At 47.8% G+C, this 14,960-nt stretch overlaps 1 protein-coding gene across 2 annotated transcripts in view; it reads right to left on the bottom strand.

Annotated features, from left to right (window-relative positions):
- The window catches only part of CLDN14 (claudin 14), a 97,260-nt gene that overhangs the window by 55,482 nt on the left and 26,818 nt on the right, over positions 1–14,960 (bottom strand). The window contains exon 2 of one of the 2 annotated variants that reach the window (XM_079155201.1): positions 12,717–12,798. The exons of the other annotated variant lie outside the window; for it this stretch is intronic. The gene's annotated coding sequence lies outside the window, so the exon portion shown is untranslated. The remainder of the gene's footprint in view (positions 1–12,716; positions 12,799–14,960) is intronic. 2 annotated transcript variants of the gene reach the window in all.

Raw genomic sequence — 14,960 nt, 5'->3', positions numbered from 1 at the left:
TCTTAGCAATTGCCAGCCACATGGTCTCTGTTGCAACTCCTGACTCCACTGTGGTAGTCCAAAAGTAGCCACAGGCAATACATGACTGCATGGACATGGCTGTGTTCCAATAAAACTTTATTTACAAAACAAACAGTGGGCCAGGTCACAGATCTAGTATTGGACACTCCCATCTTATACATGATGAAGCTGAGTCAACACTGCACAGCTTCCAGAGCTGAGGTTGGTTCCCCAGTTGCAAGTTCTTCTACTTCCCACACAGCTCCTTATTCCTGGAAAACTGGGGCAAGGGAAAGACTATGACTCTTATTGACTCAAGAGATCTGAAAGTCCAGCAGGACTGCAGAGATGTTTGTGTTTTCAGGGAGGTGGAGAAAATAAGAACAGATGGAGGATTGTATTATTATCATTTTTAAAGGCATGTTCATTTAAATAAACCTCAAATCCTGCCAGGCAACTACTGGCACCTCACAGTTGTGGGGCTGGTCCAGACATCAATACCTGAGACAAATTTCATTCCTGTTTAATTATAATGAATCTTCCCTCCAGACCTTCCCATCACCTGCTAAGTAGCAGAATTCATCTCACTACTGAAGTCACCCACTCAGCATGGTTGTGACAAAGCTCATCAGAATAGACTTGTCTATTCTACTTGTCTGTATGTATGGCTCAACCAATGTGCCAACTTCCTGAGACTGGGACATTGATGGGCTAAGCCTCTGTCAACTCTGAGGTCCACAGAAGCACTGGGTTTCCCAGTTTTGGTCATGCTTAGTAGTTAGAGTAGTAGTTAGTAGTAATTGTTTTCAATGACAGGCACCATGCCTGTTCCAATAAGAAAATACAAACACCTCAAAAGGGAAACTTGGGCACCTATGATAAACAGGTAACACGGTGATTCAACACTGGGAAACTTGATGGTTCTCTTCTTGGACGTGATAATTTCATATATTCTGACCACCCTGTCAGCATGTCAGATTTAAAATACTACATGCGGGATAATGAAAAATGGCCAACATCTCACCACCGTCTTTTGATTAATGGATAGTTCCTTAGAGATGGATTGGTTTGTTTGATTTTGTTTCCAGGAGTGACTGATGGCTATTTTAAAAAATACTTAGCTTTAGAGTTACCCTACGTGAGATAATTTTCATATGCCTTGTATAGCTGCATCCAGAATAATTGGACTTTATTGCCTTTCTTCCATGCATGAACCGAAGTTCCCTGGAGAAGTGAGACAGCTTCAGACTTTGTTGCTTTAATACTTCCACGTGGATCAGCTGCTGTGTCCGCAGAGAGGTTCCACCAGATGGCCAGCCTGCCTTCTAGTGACATTTCCCATTTCCTGTCGATTACTCACCAATGGAAAATAATGTGACATGAATTCCCCATTTTGAGTAATATGTGGTCGTATCCTTGTAATACCTGCTCTAAAGATGAATGACTTATCAAGCAATCATTTGCCAACTCTCCAGGGAGCAAGCTGGAGAAACAGCATGTCACCAGTGTTTGGCAGGAAAGGGAATTGTCACCATTAGGTGTTTACCAGGACATTTACATTTAACTCCCTAATTTCTGTTTTCTTTTCATTGCTGTTTTTGTTGTTGTTGTTGTTCAGAGGGGGGAAAAACTTACTTTGGTTAATTAAAACATTTGAGCCCTGGTTTTTGGAAGTGTCTCCTTGGACACTCCAGTTTGGGTCATGTCACCTGGATGTCCCGGGTCAAAGTACCAGTTCTGATGCAGCACTGAAGTGACAAACATTAATTTTAAAAAGTCAGTTTTATCTCTGAATGGACTCAAAGAGTTCTTTGCTCAAAGCCATTTTAGAATTTTTACTTTTATAAACAGTAGTCCTTGATCTTCAGCGTTTGACACCAGTGGTCAGGTCTCCGAGGTCAGCCTCCCTTTTTGGCTTCTCTGGTCTGCACCTTGGTAGTGAATGCTTTTTTAGCTATTCCTCTCTTTAATTGCTGTTACAGACACAGGAGTAACAGTGGAGGATGAATACTCACAGCTAACATCTGTCCTGCCCCTGATCTTCCGGGCAGGGTGTCCTGAGCCCCAGGCTCCAGGCCAGTGGTGTTGCTATCCTTCTCCAGGCGAGGAGAGTCAGGACTTCCAAGTCCCACAGCCTGAGAGGGATTTGAACCCACCAATCTGATCCCAAGCTTCTAATCTCCATGCATGGGGAATCCCCGGGCTAAGAAACTCTTCTTTCTGGAAAGTCTCAATCTTTCTCTTCCAGAAAGGAGGGAACCAGTTGCTTCCCATTCTTCCTGTGGGGCTGCAGGTCTCTGTGCACCCTGTTCTTACAGGAGGTTAGACCTCACGAGCCGAGCTGGGTTCCTCCCCAGTCAGCCGACCTTGAGGAATGTGGGTCCCTCGAGTCTTCCACCTGCACAGGGGGCATCTGTCCCTGTCTTGGAGGTGGGTGATTCACCCTGGGCCCCAAACTAACTGCTGGCAAATTGCTTTTGCTCATCGAAAGAATCTGCATGTTAGAGGCAGCCTAAGATTCTAGAAACAGCGGAAAGTTCTAGAAACGGCAGAAGGTTCTGGAAATGACTTCCTCCTTCCTCTTCTCCCCCATCTCTACCACAGGCAGAGTCTGCTGCACAGTGACCCACAACTTTGTGTGGCCCCCGCATCCACCAAGCCCTGAAGGGACCGCAAGTTAGGCTGTGCCTGGCAGTGTCCAGTGACGGAACACAAATGAAGGCGGCCGGCTGGGAGTTCAGCAGGTAGTAACTCAAGCCATTCACAAACTCATCTGTATTCACCCAGACAGCTGTTTTGGCTAGAAAGAAATGCTTCCTCCTCACTAGACTTACAAATAATTTGAGCAGAAAGCTACAGACAAGACATTTAATCAAGTTTGAAAGGATGTATCTTCTCAGACAAAGGATTTTCTTAAGTCTACAGAAACTTTTCCCACCTATCTGACGGGGGCTGCTAGCACAGAGCACAGAGCTTGCCGCGTCTCTTCTTCTCTTACCTGCCTCCCTTACAGGTGAAAACGCCAAATCCTTAGTCCCCAATTGTCCTCTAAACACTGTCTTCCTCAGTAGCTTGCAAACCTCCACAGAAAACTTTGTGCAACAGTCCCCCTTATCCTTTATTTGTATCTGTTAAAAAAAAATTAGCTGGTCTCTGACACAGAAATATGAGGCTTGGGCATTTCCTCACACTCATTTCCTTATTCCTTGTTTACATTTGTTAGTAATGTAAATCAGCATCACCTAATATGAAATAAATGTAGAAGATGCTGTCTCATGCAGAACAATGTACTGCTCTATAGTTGTATTAGGCTAATATCAGAGTTAGCATTCCCATCTTCTGGACCCAGAATAATAGATACCTGAGAGGCAATTCCAGGGTGGTGGGTTTTGATAGGATGATTAAAAAGGCTAGTGTTTCCAGGGTTCGTTTATGCTTCACCCTGCATTTCAGTTAAAGATTAAGTCTTTGCATCAGTTTTAGCTCAAAGGCAGGTTTGGAAGGGGTGTGGAATATTTTCTTTATTTAAAAAAAAAACAAACCCTCGTAGATAGAGTTTGGTTTATTTTTAACAGGGGCAGACTCACTGTGGGAAACTAGTTTCATGATTCCATTGCAGCCTCAGCTGTACTCTGCAAATGAAGAAGCAGCCTCAAGCCTCCCTAGGAGAAGGACAATGGGAGGTGGTCCTGGGGTCCCACTGTCTGGCTGGCTGACAACAAGCCAGCTTTCTCTCTGCCGGCATCTTTGTGTGGCAAACATCAACCGGGTCTGGGCTGCACAGGGGTCGTCTGGTAGCAGAAGCAGGGTGGGGAGAGAGATACTTAGAATCAAGGGAAGGCCACCTGATAGCCAGAACAGAATGAGGGAAACCCAGGCGTCAGCAGGCGGGAGTGTAGGTTGCGAGGGTCACCGGAAAGGTCCATTCTGACAGGAGATCAAGGGGCACAGAGGCTTCAAGGCATGAACAGGTGGACAGGGCAAGTTCTAAGCAGAGGGAGGAGCTGATGTTTCAGATGCATTGAGGGGTGGGGGTGGGGAGACCAGAGACCAGGAGCAATTTCCAAACAGCTCAATTAAAAGAAATAAGGGGTTACCTCTATATAAACCAACATGGGAAGATCTCTGAAAGAGACAGTTGAGGGGGAAACTACATACAAAACAGCTGTGTTAGAAAGCAAGTATGAGGAATGAGAAACAAATCGTGTTCAACAAACAACACTGAAAAAACTAAATATATATATATATATATAATTTTTTTTTTTTTTTTTTTTTTTTTTTTTTGCGGTGCTGGGGATTGAACCCAGGGCCTTATGCTTGCAAGGCAAGCACTCTACCCACTGAGCTATATCCCCAGCCCCAACTAAATATATTTTAATAAATATACATGCACATATACACAGATGGGTGTGTGTCTCTGATTTTTTTTCAGTGCTGGAGGTAGATCCCAGGGCCTCAGGCATTCGGGGCTTGCGCCCTACCACTGAGCTGCACCCTCAGTCTTATAAATGGATTTTTAAAAGGCTTCTATGTCTTTACCCAAACCAATCCTTTTCTCTAGGGTGGGACAGGAGGGAATTAGGATTGCGGGTCCAAAAGGACTTTTGTCTTTCTATAATGCTTATTTTAAATTTTTGTTTATTTATTTATTTTTAATCAATTTTGCTTTTTGGTGCTGGGGATAAAACCCAGGGTTTCCTGCAGGCTAAGCATACACTCTATTACAAAACTACAGCCTTGGCCTCTGTAATTTCTTCTTAAATTAAGATGCATATGCTCCATATTACCTATAAGATTAAAACATATATTTAAAAATCTAATTTATTATAACATGTGGGGCGTAAGGATATTGTGTTATGTCTATATGTGTCTGGGTTTGGTATTTCAAGTTAAATAAATTCTGGAGAAACAGAATTACTGATCCATAAAACCCAGAGTTCACTCAGTCTAATTCCCATATTTTACAAATGAGGAGTTTGGGTTTCTCATGGCCCTTTTGCTGAGAGATCCAGGAAGAAGTACATAAAGTCATCCATGGAAAGTCACTGTAAACCTTGAGTTTTCCAAGCAACTATGACATGGCAAGACTCCTCCAAGAAAACCAAAGCAAGACAAACAAAAAACCAAGGGACTGCAAAACAGGACTTCTCTAAAGAGGGTCTGCTCCTTTAAATAACACTGGATTTTGTGTCTCGAAAGGGCCCAGGGTTGGGTGCCAAAGATTTCTATTCCTCCCAGAGCCCCTGCAGGACCTTGGCATAAGCCAATCTCCAGACGTGGAGATTTCTTAGGCCCTCAGGGAATACTATCGCTCACTACAAGGGGACGACTTTGATCCACGCAGACAGAATGCTAGCCCTAAGAACTGTGCTTCAAACATATTTCAAAAGTGAAATTCTCATTTAGGTCCTGCAGGATCTCTAATAAGAGCCTAGCAGCAAAGGCTTCTTTGGAGAATATGACGAGAAAGGAAAATCAATATTTTGACTAATGAAAATATTTAAGTTATGATCAGAAATATATTTGTCTAGAGATAAAAAGGGTTTTCCCCCCTTTAAATATTAACAGCTGGCCCTCTGGCCATATAACCTTACTATGCTACCAAATGACTCAACTTGCAACATCTGTATCAGTGATTGCCATAATGTATGAAGGGCTCTTGGCCTCTGAGTCACGACACCCCTGTTTGATCAAGGTTTATTTTACTAGCACCAAGAGACTCACATGATTAACATCTGTAGCGCTGCTCCTGAAATTCCTAGTCATAAAACAAGTAAATTCAGCGTGATCTGAGATTCCAGAGCGTAGCAAGCAATTCTACAGAAAGCACATTCAGAGGGTTGGCAGTGCCGCAGGGCTTAGCTCAGGCGGGACGGCACATCTGGACGTCCCTTCCCTGGGCAAGTGTGGGAAGAGGACCTCAGGAAGCCAGGGCCCAGCTGCACAGAGAGCGGCAGGGTAGGCAACCTCGCCTTTGCAGTTGGGAGGGAGCTGTAGCCGGGTACCCCTTGGTACTGGGCTGGAGAGACTTGCTGGGCATGAGGCACTGATAACCCACTCGCCCTCACCCTGGGACCCTCCCCGGGCTGAATACCCCACCTGCCTGAAGAGGCTCCTGGCTTATAGTGATCTCAGCTTCCACATCCAGAATTAAAGTAAGGACTGGCCTGGAGCCCTTGAAAATGACAGTGGACTGGGGGTGTGGCTCAGTGGCAGAGGTTTGCTTAGCGTGTGTGAGGCCCTGGGTTCCGTCCCCAGGATCGAAATGAATAAAGTACAAATGATAGCTCTGTGCCAACCTGAGAAAGTACTGATGATGAGAACAAGCGAGAAAAAATGAGCAAACAGAGCTCGGACAACAATCAACGGGGAAGATTTACTTGGAAGCCAAGGACCAGAACCAAACAGAAAAAAAGCAAGACTTCAGTTCACTGGAATGAAAGGGTTATGAGAAAATTCCATTAGGTGACCGGCAATCAAGACACTTAAAGACACCATCCTTGCTTTCTAGGAGTGCTGGGGAGAGGCAGGGGTGGCATCTACATAAAATGCAAAGTTGTCCTTGAGAAAGTAGGGGGGCCAAGCCACTCGTGGGGTCAGCAAGGTCAGGGACTTCAGAGCCCCCCAGGTTCTGGGTGGTAAAGACACCCGGCTCCTGACCACTTGACACCCCAGCTTCAGAGTGGCTGAGACCCAGAGAGCCTTCCAGTTGCTGTTCAACCACATCATCGTGCCTCAGGTGAAATGCATTGGAGAGAGGCCAGGTGATGTGTTGCATCACCGTCCCCCGGAAGGATACACAAACTCCGCGGGTCTGGCCTGATCCCTCCGACATCCTACACCAGCGAGCAGCCTCCGAGCCACCTGCCGTCCCAGCCTCGGGTCTCATTTTCATGACACACCTGCCCTGGGTTCATTCCAGCCCTTGCTCACCATCTCCAGCAGGTGCTGGTGTGAAGGACTGTGAGCCAGCCCCTTGTCCATGCAGGACTCTGAGAGGAGCTGGTTGCAGCTTTTCCAACCACTGCACGATGAAACGCAATCTTCCCCCAATGGTGGCATAATGTAATGCAATCATCACAGCCAGGAAGGGCTGCAGGGAGCTATTGATCTCATTGACTAATAGGGCCTCAGAAATGTAATTTATGTGGGATGAAAGAACAGGAGAGCGCCCTAGACTTTGTCCACAAAAGGGGCGACACTTAATTAAATCGCAGTACACTGATTCAATGAAAAAGCACTCATCTTTAAAAAAATGACTTCGTAAAGACCACATGGTCCTAGAAAAACACAAATGACACAAAATTAAGAGAAAATGTACTGTACAAAATGGCATGAGTTATGAATATGAAAAAATATGTTTAAAGACTGAAAGGAATACAAACATATGTGTACTTGTGCATGTTCATAAGAATATGAATATATGTGCGGTACATTTATATTTTAATCTAGAAAGGAAATAAATTGGCACACTGAGAATAAAGGGTTCTTTAGAGAATATCTTTGAACAGGTGACCTAGGATTTTCTAGAGAGATGGGATCATGAGGAATTTTTATCACTATTGCCAAATATTTCTATAACATCAAACATAATATGGAATTGAAAGATTATTATCTGAAAGGACAGGAATTTTGTCTTTTTGGGCAGGCATGTTCCAAAGTTTGAGTGGACATGCTAAACCATGCGGCTGAGCAAGAGCCACCCAGCAGCCATCCCAGCCTGGTGACTGAAAGGAGTGGGACTGAGGCCCCGCATTCTCAGGGGAACGGCGATCCTCAGTCTTAAGTCTCTAAGGAGGCGGGGGGAGGAAAGCAGCCTGCTCTCTGCTAGGACCGGGCTCCGCACTCGAGGGCACAAGAAAGCCTCAGTACAGCTCTTCTGGACTTGCCAGTTCAGCTGGAGCTCCTCCGTCAAAGCCCCTGCCCCAGCTTCGGCTTCATCCCTGAGGGCCTGCCTTGTACTTCCTCCATTTCCAGCCCAGGCTCACGTCTGGGGTGCTGTACCTGAGGACCTGGGAGTCTAGGACAAGAGCCGGGTGGGTGGTCTATCGCCTCACCTTCTCTCCTTGAATCTGGTTAAATGCAGACATCAGCTCACCTGGCTGGGCTCATTTACAAAATGACGTCAGTGCCTCACATTTTAGTGTTGCATTGTTGGCTTTGACCTTCAGTATGCAAGAAGTGACTCAGGAAAGAATGTTCTGGAATCATCTATGAATCTGTTAAGGAAGCTGTCATTTTTTTGTTTGACATCATTTATCTAGGATTTGTGGGACAAATGATGCATTTAATTCTAAGCAAAGCTCTTGCTTCCTGAAAAGGAATTTTTAACTTTTTTTTCTTTTCAGTTTTGCTTTGCAGCCAGAAATCTCAGTTCCATTTCATGTTCAGTTACACTAATACCCAACCACACTAATAGGTATTTATGGCACTTTGTCCCTTTCCTTCTACCTGATCTTTCTGCATGTTAAAAAGCACTCTCTCTCTCATTCAACAGACTTTGTATCTTACTACCAACTGCCTGAGTTCTTTCTAGTAGCAGACAAGATGCAAACAAACCTGCATGATACTGTCCTTGAGGACAGTGACTATTGGCCAAGGTACACTCCCTTACCTCAAGCAAGGTCGTAGCACTGCTTAACGAAAACCAGATCTGCCGCCATAAAAACCCAGGATGTGAGACTTTCTATCAGACAACTAGACTGTGCACTTTGAAAAGGCAGAGTCAAAACAAAAGTGGCCAGGAGACTATTCTAGACTAAAACAGATGAAAAAGACATAACACCAACACATTCGCCATTGATTAGATGCTGGCTCAAAAACAAGCCGGTTGTTCATGCAACCGGGAAAATGTGAATAAAAACCGAATAGCTGATGATGGTTAATTTAGTTAGGTGGAATGACGGTGTCGCAGGTATACAGGAGAATGTCCTCGGGAGACACCTAATGAAATGTTTACTGTGAAGTATCATGATGAGCTAGTTTATTTTCACAAGGTTAAGAAAACACAAAAACAAAACATTGTGTGTGAGTGTGTGTGTGTGTGGGAGTGGGAGATATGGCAAATGTAGACAGTTGTGAGGTCCAGCTGGACAGTCCAGTGTTATTGCACTATTTTTTGATATGTGCTGCATGTTTGAAATTCGTCACAGCAGGTAGGGTGAAGGTGTACAAGAGCCAAACGCTGATTAGATCCACTCAACACATGTTAAATCTGAGGGCGGGTCACTTTCTGGAAACCTGGGTGTCCCCACGTGACGTAAATGGTTGGGGTTGAGGATATTGGGTTTCAAGGAACAATCATAGAACTAGGCAAGAGGAAGAGAGCGCGGCCCCACACCACAACGTCGCCATGGTCACGCCCTGTGTGGGCCATCCAGCCAGTGCAGACGTTTGAGGAGGACCTTCCATCTCCATGGAGAACACCGAACCCAGGATCAGGCAGGACCAAGGGCAGTAGGAAGCCCCTGGTCCCCAGTCACCTAAGTCCTGGCACCGCTGTGAAGGCTGCCAGACCCGCCTGTGCCCCTCCCTGTGCTCTGTGACAGGGACCGGCTGTGCAATCCCGCTAGCCACGAAGCTTCCTCTGAGGTGGATGTGGATCTGGTCCCCTTACCTTGACCCCACTCCAGGCTGTTGACTGGAGAGCCTGTTGCTACCCACATTGATTTAAGGAGTCCTTCCTTGTTGGTTTCGAACATTTTTTGAGCACCGAGTTAGCTTTCTATCACTGTGACAAAATACTGGAGAGAAATCGACTTAGAGGAGGAAAGGTTCATTTTAGTCCTTGGTTTCAGAGGCTTCAGTTCATGGTCCCTGGGTTCTTGGCTTCAGGCCTGTGGCAGCACATGGTGGAGGAGGCTGCTCACCTTGGGTGGCCAGGCAGCCAAGAGCAGCAGGGGTCGGGACCCAGGGTGACCCTTGAGTCGCTTCCTCAATAACCCGCCTGTCTTCCCCCAGGCCCCACCGCCTAAAGGTTCTACTGCAGCCTGATAGCGGTAGTGACAAGGCTTCAATCCCTGGCCCTCAGAGGACATTCAGGATCCTAACTGTGACATGCTCCAACTATGTGCCATGCACATTTGTGAATAAATGAGACAAGGCTCGTGCATCATGGTGCCTAAGGTCTATGGGAGATCATGACACAAGCAAACAAACATGTGGGCGGACATGTGGGTTGTGTGTGTGTGTGTGACGTATTTATGTGTCAGGCGTATGTGACGTGTGGGTGTGGTATGCGTGTGGTGTATGTGTGCGATGTGTGTATGGTATTATGTGGTGTGAGTGGCATGGTTGTGCAGTGTGTGTGTGTGCAGTGTGGGGTGTGTGTGTTCGTAGTCACCTTATGTAATTACAAGCTAATTTGTTCTTGACAGGAAATAAGTGGGATGCATTTCTCTGTCCTGATGGTGGACACCGGGCAGCATCCCACTCTGGAATCCCCTCTCCCTGCCAGGAGCAGGTGTGGCAGAGGTTGGGCCTCAGGCTGCAGCAGCATCTCTGAGGAAGTGACTGGGTCCAGCCCGGAAGGAGGGAAGGAGGGGACAGAGGAAGAGAGTGCAGGGCAGAACCTGCGTGAGTTGAGTTAGCCTGGTGAGCTTGGGGCCTGAGGAGAGGGGAGAGGGCCGCTGGTCAGAGGGCCCAAGATGGGCATGGGGAGGTGAGGTCCGTCCAACCTTGTGGGTGGAGACGGGAGCTGCACGCTCACTATCAGTGAATGGAGGCTGCGGAATCATTCCAAGCAGTGAGTGGACACGTGACCATCCTGGTGACTACAGCCAGTGGCTTGAGGGCCTGAGCAGAAGCTACTGCTGTAGTCAAGGGAGGTGGACAGTAACCACGAGAGGGAGTGGTGGACAGAGGCCATGTCCAGTTTGCAGGTACAGCCCTCGGGCTTTGCTCATGGGTTGGGTGTCAGGGCTGAGAAGAGGAGGGAAATGGAGGCTGACCTCTAGAGGTCTGGCTTGAGCCGGTGGAGTTATGGACTCCGGAGAGAGGGGTGACTAGTTCATCACACACAGGTGGATGTCAAGAATTCAGAGTTCTTCCTCCCTTTTGGGTGGCTAATCAATCATCTGGTGATTGTTAAGGGTTCATCATGTACCAAGCTCTATAAGTTGACCTTGATCATATATTTTTCAAAAGATGATTTGAAATGATTTGCAATAAAAAGTCATAGGTCCCAGAAAACTATTGAAAAGACATGCTTATAAGAACCTAAGAACCAAGAAGCAAAGAGATGGCTGAAGTCATATCCAAGTCCAAATTCTAAAAGAAACATAACTGAGCTTCCCAGCAGCCAAAGCAAATAGAGAAGTGTGGAGTTTACAGTGCTCATTGTTTAACAAAAGGCAGCATGTTGGCTTTCCTGAAGCAATAAAACTTATCCTTATTCTCTATTTTGAAAGCATTTGTATTACTGATTAGCTTCTCTGAGGATCAGTGAGCAATATGGCAGAACTGTTGTTAACAATTTTACACACAAAAAAGGAGTTCTATATAAAAGTTTTTTAAAAGATGGTGCCCCAATGCCTCACAGAACAGACGGAATGGGCTCTGGGGACCCTGGATGAGGCTCTGGGCCAGGTGAGGGGTGCTTTGGCTGTATCTCCCCTTCTCTGGTTTTGTTTTCATGGGTTTTTGGTTTTGTTTCCACCTACTGACTTATTTTAACTTCCTTTTTGTCCTTAGAGGATGTAGACCTCTTCTCTGCAGATGAGTGTACCTGCAAATGCCTCAGTCATCGAGGTGAGCTGCAGACCAAGACCTTTGACCCAAGACTCCCTCCCGCTGCCTGCAGCCTGACTTCCCGGGCCTTGGGAAATACGTCTCCCTTGCAGTGGTCCCGGATCTTACTCAGACCACATTTAAAATAAAGACAGACAGGCCGACTCTGTTGTTTCTGTCCCCAGATCAGCTGACCCTCCTCGGACACCCCAAGTTGCGGGCTCCCGGAGCTGAACCAGACTGGTTCTCAATGTCCCCAGGGCTGGGGAAAAGCCCCGCGGCTGGGCACTCACCCCTCCTGGGCGGCTTCGCACCACCTCATAGCTGCTCCGGGCCTGTGGTTAGGGCACAGCCGCCTTCCCTTCCTGGGAGCCAGCCACGTGACTCTCCTGGATTAGACCCCAGCGTGACCGACAAGTCCCCCAGGCGGTTCCCGGATTGCTGGGGGCCGCGGTGGCGCGCAGGTGGCCATGCAGAGCCAGCGACCTGAAGGTGCGCAGCGCGGGATGAATAATTGACGCGCGGAGTGGAATTACCGCTGTGGGTTCCGGTTCCTCCCGCGTCTGCACCTGTCCTGCCCCTGCCCCCGCCCCTGCCCTGGGAATACTGCTCTTTTCAGAAAGGACACCAGGGCCAGCACGCGCGAAACGCATTGCTTTCTTGCCGGGTACACATTTGCATAGTCAATTTCAGGTTCCAATGCGTGCGCATAAACCAGGATTAATTAGCACAACCTGGAGGGGCGGCCGCTCCCGTCGCCTGACCGCAGGGCCCGAAAGCTCCGCAGATTCCAGTGCCCTCCCTCCCTCCCCACAGCCCCAGGGAGAGCCAAGGATCCAGCTGCTGCTGCAGGGCCTGCCCACCGGGGCGCTGCGGAGGGAGCCCCAATTTCCAAACCTAAACAATCAGAAAACAACCAGCTGCTGCTCCCCCGCTCTCTGATTTTTTTCCCCTTCATTTTTCCCAAATTATATTTATTAAGCACTTACTATGTGCCAGCACTAGTAAGGGGGACAGGGAGGGACGCATCTGCGAACAGGTCCGTGTTCTCATGGAACCCCATTTGAGTCCCTGGAGACAAACAAGAAAGAAAGAAATGATATGGTGTGTGTGAGGCCATGGGGCAGGGCCCAGGGAAGGGCAAGAGAGTACTGGGGGTTCAAGATGCCCAGGAGGGACTTTCTGCCCAGCGGGTCTCAGATTCTTCCTGTAAGCCCACGTTTACGTTATTATTTGACAGCAACACTGATCAGGTGCTTATTGCTCCAGGGACTGTGATCAACGCCTTAGCACTTCTGCTTCACATGATTGTCACGACCACCATCCAATGACACGGATCTTCTTGTGCCTGCTTTATGAAAGAGTTCACTGAACCAGTGGGTCCCTCTACTGAACAAAGAATGGTCGTGCTGGGCCCTGAACCCAGCATCCAGCTTCGAGACCCGCTGTGAAATGCTGCTCTGTAATTTATAGATATTTATTCCTCCCCCTTCCAAATGTAAGGCTGAAAATAAGCTAGTATTCCAGAAAGTACACTGTGAAAAGCAGAGGGCACCCGTTCTGTGGTCTTTCTCCTCGTTCACCTGAATTTCCCAAAGTGGGAGAGAGACAGCATGATTGCAGGGACTGTTTACTAGGAGGGGAAACTGAGTCACCCAGGGGTTTCCCCCAGCCTGCAGCTGGGGCCTGTGTCACCTGCTCTGGTTGGAATGCTAGCAGCTAGGTTTCAGTTTGGGGAGACCGTGGGTGACACCCGAGAACACAGGAGTCACACGGGCTCCTGGCTCCCTCAACCCAGGTTTCTATTACCAGGGTGTCGGCAGGTGGCACCTTCTGGAACCAGGAGGAGATGGCAGGGTCGCATCACACCCAGTCAGGTCTCCGCCCTGCTGCCATGCACCCCTCTCTCCAAGGCAGGCGTCTAAGACAGCAGCCTTTCCCTGGCTGAGGGTGTCCCAGGGGTCCAGGCCGCTGGGTCAGAACCAGGGTGGGGGTGGGTAGCCAAGACTCGGCACCTGGAGCCCATCCACCCTCAGGAGAGCTGCGGGACTTGGGTGCCCTAGAACCCTTGTTCATTTCCACGGCCTCAGAGGCCACCCACTCCCAGCTGCTTCCACAGGAGGATGAGAAGGGGCTGGAGCTGGGATTTGGAAAGAAACAGCAAATTTGAGGCTGGGGGGATGTGGACTTCCTGGCACTAACCACAGGCAGCTAGCCCCTCCCCCAAGCGCACTCTCAGGAGCCCACTGGGCCAAAACCGAAATTTCTCTGTGTTTTCTCCAAACATGCCACGGACTTTGGAATGAACTCTCACTCCTCCTTCCTCTGACCCGACTGCAAATCAGCTTTTGATGGGGTTGGACAGTTTGGAGAGATGGGCAGCAATCACACTGAAATACGATGACAGCAGCCAGACTGTAAGGACATCGGGAAGTAAAACAAGTAAAACATGTACGCCGAGCAGTCATGTGAAAACAATTAGGACAATAAATTTACTAATTGCCGAAAGTAACTTAATAACAAAACCACAATGCTCTCTGCTATTAATCCTGGCTACCGCAGCCGGTGTCAATTGCCTTGAGCTTGCTGGAGAGATTGTAACTATCAGGCTGTGCTGCAGTGTTTGTGGATACTAAGCAAAAGACTGTGTCGCTCTTGGTAATTGAAAAATAAATGACTCTGCAGCCTTGAAGCAGTGCAGGGGACCCTGGGGGATCAAGGCATTTGTGAAACCCACAGAGAGAGAGGAAGGAGGGAGGCAGGGACTCTTGCCTTTCCATTACACTCTCTTTTGCACTTTCTCTCCTTACACCAGAGAGGCAGGAGTTACTCAGATTTTGGAGGCTTAAGAATTGATTTTTAACGAATGGAGATCCAAATGCCATATATTTAAAGAGCCTTGGATTTGAAGGCTGAATTGCAGAGGCGAAGTTCTGTGTTGATGCAGGGGCTCTGTTCTTGGTTTGTGTAAGGAACCTTCAGTGTCTAGTCCCCAAGGATCTCTGGAGCTGCTGGTTGCAGATCATCCCTTATGCAAATTAGGTATCATACCCAGGGACCAAGAGAACGTGCAATATTTTGGGAGCCAAGGGCGCGCCCCTGATCCCTCTAGAAGATCAAAGAACCTTCAAACATGCTCCGTCCATCACCCACGGTTTGTGGAGATTGCATTTCCTGGAGTAGAGGGGCTCTCTGTGCCCACATTTCTCTCAAGTTGCCCAAGTCTGCAAGGA

This window comes from Sciurus vulgaris (assembly GCF_902686455.1).
Source record: "Sciurus vulgaris genome assembly, chromosome: 10".
NCBI classification, from domain to species: Eukaryota; Metazoa; Chordata; class Mammalia; order Rodentia; family Sciuridae; genus Sciurus; species Sciurus vulgaris.
Note: the sequence above shows the minus strand (reverse complement) of the source record. Positions and strands in the feature narration are given on the sequence as shown.